Source organism: Pan troglodytes, chromosome 22, assembly GCF_028858775.2.
Source record: "Pan troglodytes isolate AG18354 chromosome 22, NHGRI_mPanTro3-v2.0_pri, whole genome shotgun sequence".
Lineage (NCBI taxonomy): Eukaryota > Metazoa > Chordata > Mammalia > Primates > Hominidae > Pan > Pan troglodytes.
The window spans coordinates 16,954,254-16,972,711 of record NC_072420.2 but is presented as its reverse complement, the minus strand read 5'-3'; positions in this window follow the sequence as shown (position 1 = coordinate 16,972,711).

The window sequence follows — 18,458 nt, the reverse complement described above, 5'->3', positions numbered from 1 at the left end:
CAAACTAAGCTTCATAAGTGAAGGATAAATAAAATCCTTTACAGACAAGCAATTGCTGAGAGATTTTGTCACCACCAGGCCTGCCTTACAAGAGCTCCTGAAGGAAGCACTAAACATGGAAAGTAACAACCGGTACCAGCCACTACAAAAACATGCCAAATTGTAAAGAGCATCGATGCTACGAAGAAACTGCATCAACCAACTGGCAAAATAACCAGCTAACATCATAATGACAGGATCAAATTCACACATAACAATATTAACCTTAAATGTAAATGGGCTAAATGCCCCAATTAAAAGACATAGACTGACAAATTGGATAAACAGTCAAGACCCATCAGTGTGTTGTATTCAGGAGACCCATCTCACGTGCAGAGACTCATATAGGCCCAAGATAAAAGGATGGAGGAAGATCTACCAAGCAAATGCAAAGAAAAAAAAAAGCAAGGGTTGCAATCCTAGTCTCTGATAAAACAGACATTAAACCCACAAAGATCAAAAGAGACAAAGAAGACCATTACATAATGGTAAAGGGATCAATTCAACAAGAAGAGTTAACTATCCTAAATACATATGTACCAAATGCAGGAGCACCCAGATTCATAAAGCAAGTCCTTAGAGACTTACAAAGAGGCTTAGACTCCCACATAATAATAATGGGACACTTTAACACCTCATTGTCAATATTAGACAGACCAACGAAACAGAAGGTTCACAAGGATATCCAGGATTTGAACTCAGCTCTGCAGCAAGCAGACCTAATAGACAACTACAGAACTCTCCACCCCAAATCAACAGAATATACATTCTTCTCAGCACCACAATGCACTTATTCTAAAATTGACCACATAATTGGAAGTAAAACACTCTTCAGCAAATGTAAAAGAACAGAAATCACAACAAACTGTCTCTCAGACCACAATGCAATCAAATTAGAATTCAGGATTCAGAAACTCACTCAAAACCTCACAACTACATGGAAACTGAACAACCTGCTCCTGAATGACTACTGGGTAAATAACAAAATGAAAGCAGAAATAAATAAGTTATGGGGGCTGGAGTCAAGATGGCCGAATAGGAACAGCTCCGGTCTACAGCTCCCAGTGTGAGTGACGCAGAAGATGGGTGATTTCTGCATTTCCATCTGAGGTACCGGGTTCATCTCACTAGGGAGTGCCAGACAGTGGGCTCAGGACAGTGGGTGTAGCACACCGTGCGCAAGCTGAAGCAGGGTGAGGCATTGCCTCACTCGGGAAGTGTAAGGGGTCAGGGAGTTCCCTTTCCTAGTCGAAGAAAGAGGTGACAGATGGCCCCTGGAAAATCAGGTCACTCCCACCCCAATACTGCGCTTTTCCGACAGGCTTAAAAAATGGCGCACCAGGAGATTGTATCCCGCACCTGGCTTGGAGGGTCCTATGCCCACGGAGTCTCGCTGATTGCTAGAACAGCAGTCTGAGATCAAACTGCAAGGCGGCAGCGAGGCTGGGGGAGGGGCGCCCGCCATTGCCCAGGCTTGCTTAGGTAAACAAAGCAGCCAGGAAGCTCGAACTGGGTGGAGCCCACCACAGCTCAAGGAGGCCTGCCTGCCTCTGTAGGCACCACCTCTGGGGGCAGGGCACAGAAAAACAAAAAGACAGCAGTAACCTCTGCAGACTTAAATGTCCCTGTCTGACAGCTTTGAAGAGAGCAGTGGTTCTCCCAGCATGCAGCTGGAGATCTGAGAACGGGCAGACTGCCTCCTCAAGTGGGTCCCTGACCCCTGACCCCTGAGCAGCCTAACTGGGAGGCACCCCCCAGTAGGGGCAGACTGACACCTCACACTGCCGGGTACTCCTCTGAGACAAAACTTCCAGAGGAATGATCAGACAGCAGCATTCGCGGTTCACGAAAATCTGCTGTTCTGCAGCCACCACTGCTGGTACCCAGGCAAACAGGGTCTGGAGTGGACCTCTAGCAAACTCCAACAGACCTGCAGCTGAGGGTCCTGTCTGTTAGAAGGAAAACTAACAAACAGAAAGGACATCCACACCAAAAACCCATCTGTACATCACCATCATCAAAGACCAAAAGTAGATAAAACCACAAAGATGGGGAAAAAACAGAACAGAAAAACTGGAAACTCTAAAAAGCAGAGCACCTCTCCTCCTCCAAAGGAATGCAGCTCCTCACCAGCAATGGAACAAAGCTGGACGGAGAATGACTTCGATGAGTTGAGAGAAGAAGGCTTCAGATGATCAAACTACTCCAAGCTACAGGAGGAAATTCAAACCAAAGGCAAAGAAGTTGAAAACTGAAAAAAATTAAGACGAATGTATAACTGGAATAACCAATACAGAGAAGTGCTTAAAGGAGCTGACGGAGCTGAAAGCCAAGGCTCAAGAACTACGTGAAGAATGCAGAAGCCTCAGGAGCTGATGCAATCAACTGGAAGAAAGGGTATCAGTGATGGAAGATGAAATGAATGAAATGAAGCGAGAAGGGAAGTTTAGAGAAAAAAGAATAAAAAGAAATGAAAAAAGCCTCCAAGAAATATGGGACTATGTGAAAAGACCAAATCTACATCTGATTGGTATACCTGAAAGTGACGGGGAGAATGGAACCAAGTTGGAAAACACTCTGCAGGATATTATCCAGGAGAACTTCCCCAATCTAGCAAGGCAGGCCAACATTCAGATTCAGGAAATACAGAGAATGCCACAAAGATACTCCTCGAGAAGAGCAACTCCAAGACACATAATTGTCAGATTCACCAAAGTTGAAATGAAGGAAAAAATGTTAAGGGCAGCCAGAGAGAAAGGTCGGGTTACCCATAAAGGGAAGCCCATCAGACTAACAGTGGATCTCTCGGCAGAAACTCTACAAGCCAGAAGAGAGTGGGGGCCAATATTCAACATTCTTAAAGAAAAGAATTTTCAACCCAGAATTTCATATCCAGCCAAACTAAGCTTCATAAGTGAAGGAGAAATAAAATACTTTACAGACAAGCAAATGCTGAGAGACTTTGTCACCACCAGGCCTGCCCTAAAAGAGCTCCTGAAGGAAGCACTAAACATGGAAAGGAAAAACCGGTACCAGCCACTGCAAAATCATGTCAAATTGTAAAGACCATCGAGGCTAGGAAGAAACTGCATCAACCAACTGGCAAAATAACCAGCTAAAATCATAATGACAGGATGAAATTCACACATAATAATATTAACTTTAAATGTAAATGGACTAAATGCTCCAATTAAAAGACACAGACTGGCAAATTGGATAAAGAGTCAAGACCCATCAGTGTGCTGTATTCAGGAAACCCATCTCACGTGCAGAGACACACATAGGCTCAAAATAAAAGGATGGAGGAAGATCTACCAAGCAAATGGAAAACAAAAAAAGGCAGGGGTTGCAATCCTAGTCTCTGATAAAACAGACTTTAAACCAACAAAGATCCTAAAAGACAAAGAAGGCCATTACATAATGGTAAAGGGATCAATTCAACAAGAAGAGCTAACTATCCTAAATACATATGCACCCAATACAGGAGCACCCAGATTCATAAAGCAAGTCCGGAGTGACCTACAAAGAGACTTAGACTCCCACACAATAATAATGGGAGACTTTAACACCCCACTGTCAACATTAGACAGATCAATGAGACAGAAAGTTAACAAGGATACCCAGGAACTGAACTCAGCTCTGCACCAAGCGGACCTAATAGACATCTACAGAACTCTCTACCCCAAATCAACAGGATATACATTTTTTTCAGCACCACACCACACCTATTCCAAAATTGACCACATAGTTGGTAGTAAAGCTCTCCTCAGCAAATGTAAAAGAACAGAAATTATAACAAACTGTCTCTCAGACCACAGTGCAATCAAACTAGAACTCAGGATTAAGAATCTCACTCAAAACCACTCAACTACATGGAGACTGAACAACCTGCTCCTGAATGACTACTGGGTACATAATGAAATGAAGGCAGAAATAAAGATGTTCTTTGAAACCAACGAGAACAAAGACACAACATACCAGAATCTCTGGGACACATTCAAAGTAGTGTGTAGAGGTAAATTTATCGCACTAAATGCCCACAAGAGAAAGCAGGAAAGATCCAAAATTGACACCCTAACATCACAATTAAAAGAACTAGAAAAGCAAGAGCAAACACATTCAAAAGCTAGCAGAAGGCAAGAAATAACTAAAATCAGAGCAGAACTGAAGGAAATAGAGACAGAAAAAACCATTCAAAAATTAATGAATCCAGGAGCTGGTTTTTTGAAAGGATCAACAAAATTGATAGACCACTAGCAAGACTAATAAAGAAGAAAAGAGAGAAGAATCAAATAGACGCAATAAAAAATGATAAAGGGGATATCACTACCAATCCCACAGAAATACAAACTACCATCAGAGAATACTATAAACACCTCTATGCAAATAAACTAGAATATCTAGAAGAAATGGATAAATTCCTTGACACATACACCCTCCCAAGACTAAACCAGGAAGAAGTTGACTCTCTGAATAGGCCAATAACAGGATCTGAAATTGTGGCAATAATCAATAGCTTACCAACCAAAAAGAGTCCAGGACCAGACAGATTCACAGCTGAATTCTACCAGAGGTACAAGGAGGAACTGGCACCATTCCTTCTGAAACTATTCCAATCCATAGAAAAAGAGGGAATCCTCCCTAACTCATTTTATGGGGCCAGCATCATCCTGATACCAAAGCCGGGCAGAGACACAACCAAAAAAGAGAATTTTAGACCAATATCTTTGATGAACATTGATGCAAACATCCTCAATAAAATACTGGCAAACCAAATCCAGCAGCACATCAAAAAGCTTGTCCACCATGATCAAGTGGGCTTCATCCCTGGGATGCAAGGCTGGTTCAATATACGCAAATCAATAAATGTAATCCAGCATAGAAACAGAACCAAAGACAAAAACCACATGATTATCTCAATACATGCAGAAAAGGGCTTTGACAAAATTCAACAACCCTTCATGCTAAAAACTCTCAATAAATTAGGTATTGATGGGACATATCTCAAAATAATAAGAGCTATCTATGACAAACCCACAGCGAATATCATACTGAATGGGCAAAAACTGGAAGCATTCCCTTTGAAAACTGGCACAAGACAGGGATGCCCTCTCTCACCACTCCTATTCAACATAGTGTTGGGAGTTCTGGCCAGGGCAATTAGGCAGGAGAAGGAAATAAAGGACACTCAATTAGGAAAAGAGGAAGTCAAATTGTCCCTGTTTGCAGCTGACATGATTGTATATCTAGAAAACCTCATTGTCTCAGCCCAAAATCTCCTTAAGCTGATAAGCAACTTCAGCAAAATCTCAGGATACAAAATCAATGTACAAAAATCACAAGCATTCTTATACACCAATAACAGCCAGAGAGCCAAATCATGAGTGAACTCCCATTCACAATTGCTTCAAAGAGAATAAAATACCTAGGAATCCAACTTACAAGGGACATGAAGGACCTCTTCAAGGAGAACTACAAACCACTGCTCAATGAAATAAAAGAGGATACAAACAAATGGAAGAACATTCCATGCTCATGGGTAGCAAGAATCAATATCATGAAAATGGCCATACTGCCCAAGGTAATTTATAGATTCAATGCCATCCCCATCAAGCTACCAATGACTTTCTTCACAGAATTGGAAAAAACTACTTTAAAGTTCATATGGAACCAAAAAAAAGTCCACATCTCCAAGTCAATCCTAAGCCAAAAGAACAAAGCTGGAGGCATCACGCTACCTGACTTCAAACTATACTACAAGGCTACAGTAACCAAAACAGCATGGTACTGGTATCAAAACAGAGATATAGATCAATGGAACAGAACAGAGCCCTCAGAAATAACACTGCATATCTACAACTATCTGATCTTTGACAAACCTGAGAAAAACAAGCAATGGGGAAAGGATTCCCTATTTAATAAATGGTGCTGGGAAAACTGGCTAGCCATATGTAGAAAGCTGAAAGTGGATCCCTTCCTTACACCTTATACAAAAACTAATTCAAGATGGATTAAAGACTTAAACGTTAGACGTAAAACCATAAAAACCCTAGAAGAAAACCTAGGCATTACCATTCAGGACATAGGCATAGGCAAGGACTTCATGTCTAAAACACCAAAAGCAATGGCAACAAAAGCCAAAATTGACAAATGGGATCTAATTAAACTAAAGAGCTTCTGCACAGCAAAAGAAACTACCATCAGAGTGAACAGGCAACCTACAAAATGGGAGAAAATTTTCACAACCTACTCATCTGACAAAGGGCTAATATCCAGAAACTACAATGAACTCAAACAAATTTACAAGAAAAAAACAAACAACCCCATCAAAAAGTGGGCAAAGGACATGAACAGACACTTCTCAAAAGAAGACATTTATGCAGCCAAAAAACACATGAAAAAATGCTCATCATCACTGGCCATCAGGGAAATGCAAATCAAAACCACAATGAGATACCATCTTACACCAGTTAGAATGGCAATCATTAAAAAGTCAGGAAACAACAGGTGCTGGACAGGATGTGGAGAAATAGGAACACTTTTACACTGTTGGTGGGACTGTAAACTAGTTCAACCCTTGTGGAAGTCAGTGTGGCGATTCCTCAGGGATCTAGAACTAGAAATACATTTGACCCAGCCATCCCATTACTGGGTATATACTCAAAGGACTATAAATCATGCTGCTATAAAGACACATGCGCGTGTATGTTTATTGCAGCACTATTCACAATAGCAAAGACTTGGAACCAACCCAAATGTCCAACAATGATAGACTGGATTAAGAAAATGTGGCACATATACACCATGGAACACTATGCAGCCATAAAAAATGAGAAGTTCATGTCCTTTGTAGGGACATGGATGAAATTGGAAATCATCATTCTCAGTAAACTATCGCAAGAACAAAAAACCAAACACCGCATATTCTCACTCATAGGTGGGAATTGAACAATGAGAACACATGGACACAGGAAGGGGAACATCACACTCTGGGGACTGTTGTGGGGTGGGGGGAGGGGGGAGGGATAGCATTAGGAGATATACGTAACGCTAAATGACGAGTTAATGGGTGCAGCACACCAGCATGGCACATGTATACATATGTAACTAACCTGCACATTGTACACATGTACCCTAAAACTTAAAAGTATAATAATAATAAAATTAAAAACAAAAACAAAAACAAAAAACAGATGCAGCCTCATAGAAACGAAACATCTATTTTCACCCAAACATATTAAAAATATGTTAAGCCACAAAAAAAAGAAAGAAATAAGTTATTTGAAACAAATGAGAACAAAGACACAACGTTCTAGAATCTCTGGGACACATTTAAAACAAAGTGTAGAGGGAAATTTATAGCACTAAATGTCCACAAGAGAAAGCAAAAAAGATCTAAAATCCACACTCTAACATCACAATTAAAAGAACTAGAGAAGCAAGAGCGAACAAATTCAAAAGCTAGCAGAAGGCAAAAAATAACTAAGATCAGAGCAGAACTGAAGGAGATAGAGACACAAAAAAAAAACCTTCAAAAAATCAGCGAATCCAGGAGCTGGTTTTTTGAAAAGATCAACAAAATAGACCACTAGCAAGATTAATAAAGAAGAAAAGAGAGAAGAATCAAATAGACATAATAAAAAATGATAAAGGGGATATCACCACTAATCCCACAGAAATACAAACTACCATCAGAGAATACTATAAACACCTGTATGAAAGAAACTAGAAAATCTAGAAAAAATGGATAAATTCCTGGACACATACACCCTCCCAAAACTAAATCAGGAAGAAGTTGAATCTCTGAATAGACCAATAATAGGTTCTGAAATTGAGGCAATAATTAATAGCCTACCAACCAAAAAAAGTCCAGGACCAGATGGATTCACAGCCGAATTCTACAAGAGGCACAAAGAGGAGCTGGTACCATTCCTTCTGAAACTATTCCAATCAATAGAAAGAGAGGGAACCCTCTCTAACTCATTTTATGAGGCCAGCATCATCCAGATACCAAAGCCTGGCAGAGAAACAACAACAAAAAAAAGAATTTTAGACCAATATCCCTGATGAACATTGATGTGAAAATCCTCAGTAAAATACTGGCAAGCCGAATCCCGCAGCACATCAAAAAGCTTATCCACCATGATCAAGTCGGCTTCATCTCTGGGATGCAAATCTTGTTTAACATAAGCAAATCAATAAATGTAATCCATCGCATAAACAGAACCAATGACAAAAACCACATGATTATCTCAATAGATGCAGAAAATACCTTCGACAAAATTCAACAGCTCTTCATACTAAAAACTCTCAATAAACTAGGTATTGATGGAATGTATCTCAAAATAATAAGAGCTATTTATGACAGACCCACAGCCAATATCATACTGAAAGGGCAAAAACTGGAAGCATTCCCTTTGAAAACCGGCACAAGACAAGGATGCCCTCTCTCACCACTCCTATTCAACATATTAACGGAAGCTCTGGCCAGGGCAATCAGGCAAGAGAAAGAAATGATGCGTATTCAGGTAGGAAAAGAAGAAGTCAAATTGTCCCTGTTTGCAGATGACATGATTGTATATTTAGAAAATCCCATCATCTCAGCCCCAAATCTCCTTAAGCTGATAAGCAACTTCAGCAAAGTCTCAGAATACAAAATCAATGTGCAAAAATCACAAGCATTCCTATATGCCAATAACAGACAGAGAACCAAATCATGAGTGAACTCGCATTCACGATTGCTACAAAGAGAATAAAATACCTAGGAATCCAACTTACAAGGGATGTGAAAGACCTCTTCAAGGAGAACTACAAACCACTCCTCAACGAAATAAAAGAGGACACAAACAAATGGAAGAACATTCCATGCTCATGCATAGGAAGCCTCAATATCATGAAAATGGCCATACTGCCCAAGGTGATTTACAGATTCAATGCCATCCCCATCAAGCTACCAATGACTTTCTTCACGGAATTGGAAAAAACTACTCTAAAATGCATATGGAACCAAAAAAGAGGCTGCATTGCCAAGACAATCCTAAGCAAAAAGAAGAAAGCTGGAGGCATCATGCTACCTGACTTCAAACTATACTACAAGGCTACATTAAAAAAAAACAGCATGGTACTGGTACCAAAACAGATATATAGACCAATGGAACAGAACAGAGGCCTCAGAAGTAACACCACATATCTACAACCATCTGATCTTTGACAAACCTGACAAAAACAAGCAGTGGGGAAAGGATTCCCTATTTAATAAATGGTGTTGAGAAAACTGGCTAGCCATATGTAGAAAGCTGAAACTGGATCCCTTCCTTACACCTTATAGAAAAATTAATTCAAGATGGATTAAAGACTTAAATGTAAGACCTAAAACCTTAAAAACCCTAGAAGAAAACCTAAGCAATACCATTCAGGACATAGGCATGGTCAAAGACTTCATGACTGAAACACCAAAAGCAATGGCAACAAAAGCCAAAATAGACAAGTTAAATCTAATTAAACTAAAGACCTTCTGCACAGCAAAAGAAACTATCATCAGAGTGAACAGGAAACCTACAGAATGGGAGAAAATTTTTGCAGTCTACCCACTTGGCAAAGGGCTAATATCCAGAATCCACAAAGAACTTAAACAAATTTACAAGAAAAAAATCAATCAACCCCATCAAAAAAGTGGGCAAAGGATATGAACAGACACATCTCAAAAGAAGACATTTATGCAGCCAACAGACACATGAAAAAATGCTCATCGTCACAGGTCATCAGAGAAATGCAAATCAAAACCACAACAAGATACCATCTCACACCAGTTAGAATGGCAATCATTAAAAAGTCAGGTAACAACAGATGCTGGAGAGGATGTGGAGAAATAGGAACTCTTTTACACTGTTGATGGGAGTGTAAATTAGTTCAACCATTGTGGAAGACAGTGTGGTGATTCCTCAAGGATCTAGAACTAGAAATACCATTTGACCCAGCAATCCCATTACTGGGTATATACCCAAAGGATTACAAATCATTTTACTATAAAGACACATGCACACGTATGTTTATTGCGGACTATTCACAATAGCAAAGACAACTTGGAACCAACCCAAATATCCATCAATGATAGGCTGGATTAAGAAATTGCGGCACATATACACCATGGAATACTATGCAGCCATAAAGAAGGATGAGTTCATGTCCTTTGCAGGGATATGGATGAAGCTGGAAATCATCATTCTCAGCAAACTATCACAAGGACAGAAAACCAAACACCACATGTTCTCAGTCATAGGTGGGAATTGAACAACGAGAACACATGGACACAGGGCAGGGAATATCACACACCTGGGCCTGCCGGAGGGATGGAGGGCTGGGAGAGGGATGGCATTAGGAGAAATACCTAATGTAAATGACGAGTTGATGGGTGCAGCAAGCCAACATTGCACATGTATACCTCTGTAACAAACCTGCACGGTGTGCACATGTACCCTAGAACTTAAAAGTATAATAAAAAAATAAAAGTACAAAAAAAAAGAAAAGAATGATTCAGACAAGAAAAGTTAAATATGCAGAATTAAATTTTACTTGGGGAAAATGTTTCTCTAAATTGTAAAGCTGCCATGCAGAGGATGGTTGAAAATTTAAAAAAACAGGACTGGCACAGTCGCTCATGCCTGTAATCCCAACATTTTGGGAGGCCGAGGCAGATCACTGGAGGTCAGGAGTTCGACACCAGCCTGACCAACATGGTGAAACTCCAACTCTACTAAAAATACAAAAATTATCTGGGCTTGGTGGCACACGCTTGTAATCCTAGCTACTTGGGAGGCTGAGGCAGGAGAATCGCTTCAACCTGGGAGGCAAAGGTCACAGTGAGCTGAGACCGTGCCATTGCACTCCAGCCTTGGTGACAAAAGCAAAACTCCATCTCAAAAAAAAAAAAAAAAAAGAAAATTTAAAGAAACAGATCTCAAATCAAATCAAAACCTTTTGTAAATTTTCTTACAAGCAAATAAATATGAAATCTTTGTTGTTCTAATATAGAGACCAAATGTTTAGTTTTAAATCAGCATGTACATTTACCAAAGCTTAATCTTTAAAAAGACAAATAATTTTTTAAATTATAGTCAAATTGATCACATGCAAAATTTTGTTTGCAAATTTATTTTTCACAAAATTTTTTATTACTTAGACACTTCACAGCATGCTTAGACCTTTTGTTGTGTCCTGTATTTTATTTTTCTTAAAATAACCAGTCATTTTAGTTGGGGACAAAAATTTATCATAGAAGATTTTTTTCATGCAAAAATCTTCAACCTTTTTAATTCTTTATCAAAAACAAATCTTTTTATGTATAGCTATTTAAATATCTCTCTCACTTATTTACTGTTTTCTTATTGTTTTTATTTTTTCCTAATTCCATAGTTTGCAACAACCTTTAGGGACTGCTGAATTTAGATACAACTATTTTTCAATAAAAAACATATATTTGTCTTTTTATAATTTTTTAAACAAAAACATTTTAGTTTTTGTTACATTTTGTATGCAGAATTATATATTAATTATAATTTTTAATTCTCAGTAATTCTAATTTTAGTAAAAACATAAGAACAAAGAAATTTGAATTGCTTATTACATGTCAATAATTTATGTATCAGAACCACTTTATAACTTTAGAAACATGTTTATTATAACATACTTTTCATGTTAATTGACCCAAATATAGCCTTTTATAACATTTAAGAAGCCAAGGACATAGTTATATTTATGTTCAGTAATTTATATTTAACATTTTATTGATTTGAAAATGACCCAGACATTTAATGAGTATCTAACATTTAATTTAACATAAATTTAAGATATTTAATTACATAAAGTTATTTATAAATGTTTAACCAATTTAATGTCTAATTTTTTATTTTTATTAACTATACCTAGATTACTTATAAAAACTGAGATATTAGACAAAATTAGTCATAATTTTAAGCACTTTGACAGCCTGTGAATATCAAGTGTTTACCTAAGTAAGAAAGTTAAATATATGGGTATTTTGTCAATAACTCAGAAGACACAGTTGTTTTAACTAAACCAACAATATTAATATTATTACACAAAGATTATTCTGTTTTTAGGCTATGTTTATAGTTAAACCAGTTAAATCATTTATATCTAACAGAGACAAATATAAAACTGTCTGGCCATAAAAACCAGGCAAAAATGTATGCTGACAATTTTGAAGACATTTCTATTTGTATTTTATTATCAAATTTAAAACCAGATTATTATCAAAGATTTATTAAGTCGCAGGAACTAAAAGTCATTCTGCTTAACAACTACTTATTTCATGAGTACTTATTTATCTAGGCCAATGTGAATAAAATTTCTTAAGGGATTTCTAACCAACTTTGCTAGATTTTACCTTGTAGACACAACTTAAAACGTGCATAAACACACACATAAATACACACACAAATAAAGATAGCTTTCATTATAGAATTTTAGTCATGAGACAGTATAACCTGGTAATACAACTTCACTAGTTTATACAAGGACGCTTGGATCCAAGTTAAATTTCTGACAAAATGAGACTTGTTCACATGACAACATTTTATTTGTTCCAATAGGTAATCTGATGAAAGCTGTGGACCAAAATTTTGAATAAAGTATAGCAGTTTGAAATAAGCTCCTTTTACCCCTTTTTTCATTTTTAGTTTTTAAAAAGTTTAGAGTTAAATATTCAAATATTTACATTTTAGCTAAGATTGGCTGAATTGTAGAATAAAAAGAAAGTCTGCAAATAGCCTTGAATTTTTTAGTAACAAATTGCTATTTTGTTTGCAAGTTTGGTTTGCTTGACTAGTCAAAGCAGGTGGGGAAGCATTTTAGAGATACCTTATATTACTGCTCAAGATATTGGGCTGAAGATTTTGACTTGTCTTTTGTGATAGTCCTTGTCAGGCATTTGTGTGTAAGAACACTCACTCCATGGCCTTCCCTGGCTCTATTTGTCAGAGTTTTTAACACCAGAGACTTCATTTTGATTCTAACAATTGTATAAAACAGTCCGTCAATAATTACATGGAGAAAAGGTATCTGTAAATATATCCAAACAGGACAAATACAAAGAAACACATATCTAGAAACATTTTGGTGAAAATGGAAACATTGAAGAAATATAATAGTTTTCCCTTATCCAGAGCTTTACTTTCCACAGTTTCAGTTACCCACAGCCAAAAACAGTCTGAAAATATTAAATGGAGAATTACAGAAATAATTCATAAGATTCCAACTGTGTACTCTTCTGAGTAGCTTGATGAAATTCATATCATCTGCCTGTGTCTCACTCTGAACATGAATCATCCCTTTGTCCGGGGTAACTATACTGCATCACCCACCTACTAGTCAATTAGCAGCCATCTTGCTTATCAGACTGACTGTCGTTTTATCCCAGTGCTTGTGTTCAAGTAACCTCACTTGGCTCAACCTTATTTGGCAAGATTAGTGACACTGGGCCGGGCGCGGTGGCTCAGGCCTGTAATCCCAGCACTTTGGGAGGCCGAGGCGGGCGGATCACGAGGTCAGGAGATCGAGATCATGGTGAAACCCCGTCTCTACTAAAAATACAAAAAAAAAAAAAAAAAAAAATTAGCCGGGCGTGGTGGCGGGCGCCTGTAGTCCCAGCTACTTGGGAGGCTGAGGCAGGAGAATGGCATGAACCCAGGAGGCGGAGCTTGCAGTGAGCCGAGATCGCACCACTGCACTCCAGCCTGGGCAACAGAGCGAGACTCTGTCTCAAAAAAAAAAAAGATTAATGATGCTGGCATTTTAGATATGAAAAGAGAAGCTGTAAGTGCTTCCTTCAAGTGAAAAGTGAAAGTTCTTAATGTAAAGGAAAAAAATTGTATGTTGAGGGCTCTAACATGTCTGGTTAAGAAAGAATCTTTTATCTGTGGATTGTGAAGAAAGAAAAGTCACACTATTTTTGCTCTCACATCTCAAACAAAAAACTACAACCACACTGCATGATAAGTGTTTAGTTATGGAAAAAGGAATTAAATTTGTAGGTGGAAGAAAAGATGATCAGAAGTGTGTTCTGATGGACAGCAACTGAGTGCTGTACTGTCTGCAGTTTAAGGCATTCACTTAGGGTCTTGGAACACATCCCCACCATGGATAACAAGGAACTACTGTAAAGAGGATCTTAAAATCATTACAAAAGACAGACCATCTACAAAGGCATAATAGGTAATTAATGATGGATTGATGATTGACAGATGACAGAATTTAGCCGAGTATGGTGGTGAACCTACTATGTCCCAGCTACTTGCGAGGCTGAGGCAGGAGAATCACTTGAACCCCAGAAGCAGAGTTTGCAGTGAGCCAAGATCACACCATTGGCGACACCCTGAGTCAAAAAAAAAAAAAAAAAAAGGAATGTCAAGAGTAACAAAGGAAGCAAGAGGAGAGTGGAAAGCTCTTAAAGTGTTGAGAGAAAATACATATCCCAAGAATTGTGTATATAGCCAAACTCTATTTCTAGAACAAGAGTGAAGTAAAGGCATTTTCAGAAACCAAACCTTTGAAAGTTTATCATCTCAACTAAATGAGCTTCAGAGGTACATCAGAAAAGAAAATTGAGTACAGGAAGACAGCTGGGACATAAGAAATACTGAACAAATAAAATAATAAATGGGCCAGGCACTGTGACTCACACCTGTAATCCCAGCACTTTGGGAGGCCAAGGCAGGGAGATCACTTCAGCCCAGGAGTTTTCAGACCAGTCTGGGCAACATGGCAAAATCCAATCTTTACAAAAAAACACTTTAAAAATTAGCCAGGCATGGTGGCGTGTGCCTATAGTCCCAGCTACTACGGAGGCTGAGGTGGGAGGGTCACCTGAGCCAAAGGAAGTCAAGGCTGCAGTGAGCCGTGAATATACCAGTGAACATACCAGTTCACTCCAGCCTGAGTGACAGAGTGGGACCCTGTCTCAGGTAAAATAAAATACATATATAAATATATACAAGTTGCTTGTATAAGTTAATAACAGTAATATCTAATTTTGGAGGTTAAAAAAATAAGGGAACTAAAATACTGGATGGCTAGAATACATATGTTGCAATACTGTTGTATTTGAGGCAACTGCCAGTTATTAAATGTAAGCATACATTTTTAAGTTAGATTCTACCTCGGGCTACAATTAAGACTTGGTTGAGGATGTCAATTAAATGAGATGTCCAAGAACACAATCTTTTGTTATAAAATATATTTATTTTCATTCAACAAGCTAAGTAATCAATCAATTAAGCAAACAAGCTATGACAGCTGATAGGGATGGGATGTCCTACCTTATGCTATTATTTGGTCATTCTGTTTCCTTAGGTTGTTGTTTATTCCCAGCTGACCCTTTGTTCGCAAGAATTCTCTATCCCATCCTGTGTTAGGTGGTCACAGTAACTTCACTTAACTATTTCCAGCAAGATCAGTGTACTCCAGAAAGAGGCAGAGACTATAATGTTGTTGTTGTCCAGGGAATGGCAGGCTAGGCATTACATGCCAACTAGAGATGGGAGCATATTTGATATGTCTTACATTCAATTTTTTTATTGTTGTTTTTGAGAGACTAGTTCTCACTATGTTGTCCAGGCTGGTCTTGAACTGCTGGCCTCAAGTGTTTCTCCCACCTTGGCCTTCCAAAGTTTTGGGATTATAGGCACAGACCACTGCACCCAGTCTATCTTACATTCTATTGGTTCATATTTACATCAAACTTATTATCGCCATTAGATTTAAAGTAAATATTTGTAGAACAGATGTTACATGTTTAGAAATTGTTTCTAACAGGTATTTATCAGTATCAACTTTTTTCGCAACTCTAGAGATTAACCAGTCAGAAAGATTCTACTAATGATGGAGGAAGATCCTATCAGAGCACTCACTTATCAGGAAGCAACTTTAAAATTTAGACATAATACCAAAAGGCACTGAAGAAGGAATGAAAGCAGACAGGCTCAGATGAGGACACACCCTCCAGGCAGGGTAGTGGAGTGGTATACATTAAGCACCTCTATTTCCGTGACTTTTTAGCCTAGGGTTAATTAGTCTTTGAGGCCACCCAGCAATGTGGGAAGTAATTGTGAAAAATCCCACTGTGTTTCTACCTGGAGGAACCAGAAAACTGGTTCGAGAAAAATACCACTGAAGTAGGAAAAAAAAAAAAAAAAACCTGAAAGGGAAGAAGCCAGAGAAAAAACTCCATAGCCACATCTCTAACTCCTGAACACATGATAATGGCTCCCTCCTCTCGAGTTTTCTTCAGCACGATCTCCAGCCCTTCAGCTTCTGTGCTCTAATCTCTGTCTTCTCAACCTAACAAGGCCACCACACTCTGCTTGTGTTCCTTTCTGTGAGAGAGTAAGGGCTTAGGTCTGTCCTGGTCAGGCCACAGACATACCCACGTGTATGGTCTTGTAGATCCCCCAGTATATATCAGAGGTTTTGATAAGCCCCATATGGACATCTCATTCTCCAATTAGGTAGTTTTCTAATGCCTTCAAATTGATAAATGCACTTTATTTTGTACACCTGTGTCTTTGTTGTTTTTCAGAGTATTACTCTGAAATAACTGATTATACCATTTCCAGAAATAAAAACTCCACTCAAAACTTTCCTTCAATGTTTTCTGGCCAGTCTTTTATTTGCCCTAACTAGTATTGCCAGCTCAGTCGGCTAGGTGTTAAATAACTGCTGCTGTTTTTGTTTTGTTTTGTTTTGTTTTTTGTTTGTTGGTTTTCACAAATGCCCTGGACATAGTGTTAGCGATGGAAGTTATCCGGGTTACCAGTGGCGAATACGTATGAGTCTGCAGCAACCTCAATTCTTGTCTTCTCAGAACAAAGATTTGACTGAGGGGCATAAGGCAGAAAAAGGACACCAAGGCAAGTTTTAGAGCAGGAGAGGAAGTTTATCAAAAAACTTTAGAGCAGGAATGAAAAAAAAAGAAAGGACACTTGGAAGAGGTCCAAGCAGGCATCTTTGAGGTCAAGTGCCTTGTTTGACCTTGAACCTAAGATTTTATACGGTGGCCCACTTCCAGTGTCTTTCACCGGCTTTCCCTTGATTTTTCCGTTAGGGTAAGCTGCCTGCGTGCACAGTTCCTGGCTTGCGCTTGGGAGGCGAGCATGCGCAGTGTGTCCTACTGTAACAGGCCCTTTCCCACTGAACATGTTCTGAGTCAGTTCAATAAAGATAAACACTGTGAATTGGACTTTCCTTGTGAACTGACAGACAAGCCAAAAAGTAACAATTATCTGGAGATGAAGCTTTTGGGGAAGCACCAAATCCATTTTGACTCCATCAGTGGTTGCTAGACTGAAAGGATCTTTATCTCCACGGTTTCAGAGCTACCATATAGTTGGGAGAGGGGACTGCAAATAAGGCAAATTAAAATCCCACAAAGCTTGCTCTTCTTACTTAGATTTAGTAACTTTTCTTGAATAAACATTCATCAGATTTTCACGAGCCTTTGGTTAATTTCCAGAGTTCTGAAGAAGTTGATTTTGATAATTTTTCCAGTGTTTTATGAAAAAAAAGATTTTCAGAGGTCCTTATGCTATCATTCCAGAAATGTTTCTTCTCCCATAGACTTTTAATTTTGCCCTTCATTCTTCCTTGCACCTCTGTCATTTAAGATCACTTTCCTGCACCCTGAAGATTAATATCCTTTAATACTTCCTTTGGTGTGAATCTTCTGATGACAAAATCTTTTTTCAGATATTTTTGTCTAAACTTGGCTTTCATTTCACTACCTTTTCAAAGAGTATATTTTCTTTATATTAAATTATGTACTTAATTTTTTTCAGCAGTCTGAATATATCATTTCTGTCTTCCAGAGTTTATTGTAAGAAAGCAGCTACCTGTCTTATTTGGCTTCTGAGATACTCTGCCTTTTGTTCTCTGGTTGCTTTTAAGATTTTCTCACGTTTGTTGTTCACTGCAGTTTATATTGTGCCTGGACGTGATTTTCTTTCTATATATGCTTAGTGTTTGTAGTGCCTTTCAAATCTGTCTTTATCTCTGTCATTAGTTTTGAAATGATTTTTTTTTTTTTTTTTTTTTTTTTTTGAGACGGAGTCTCGCTCTGTCGCCCAGGCTGGAGCGCAGTAGCGCGATCTCGGCTCACTGCAGGCTCCGCCCCCTGGGTTCACGCCATTCTCCTGCCTCAGCCTCCCGAATAGCTGGGACTACAGGCGCCCGCCACCACGCCCGGCTAATTTTTTTGTATCTTCAGTAGAGACAGGGTTTCACCGTGTTAGCCAGGATGGTCTCGATCTCCTGACCTCGTGATCCACCTGCCTCGGCCTCCCAAAGTGCTGGGATTACAGGCGTGAGCCACTGCGCCGGCCAAAAGACTCTTAACAATTACTTCTTCA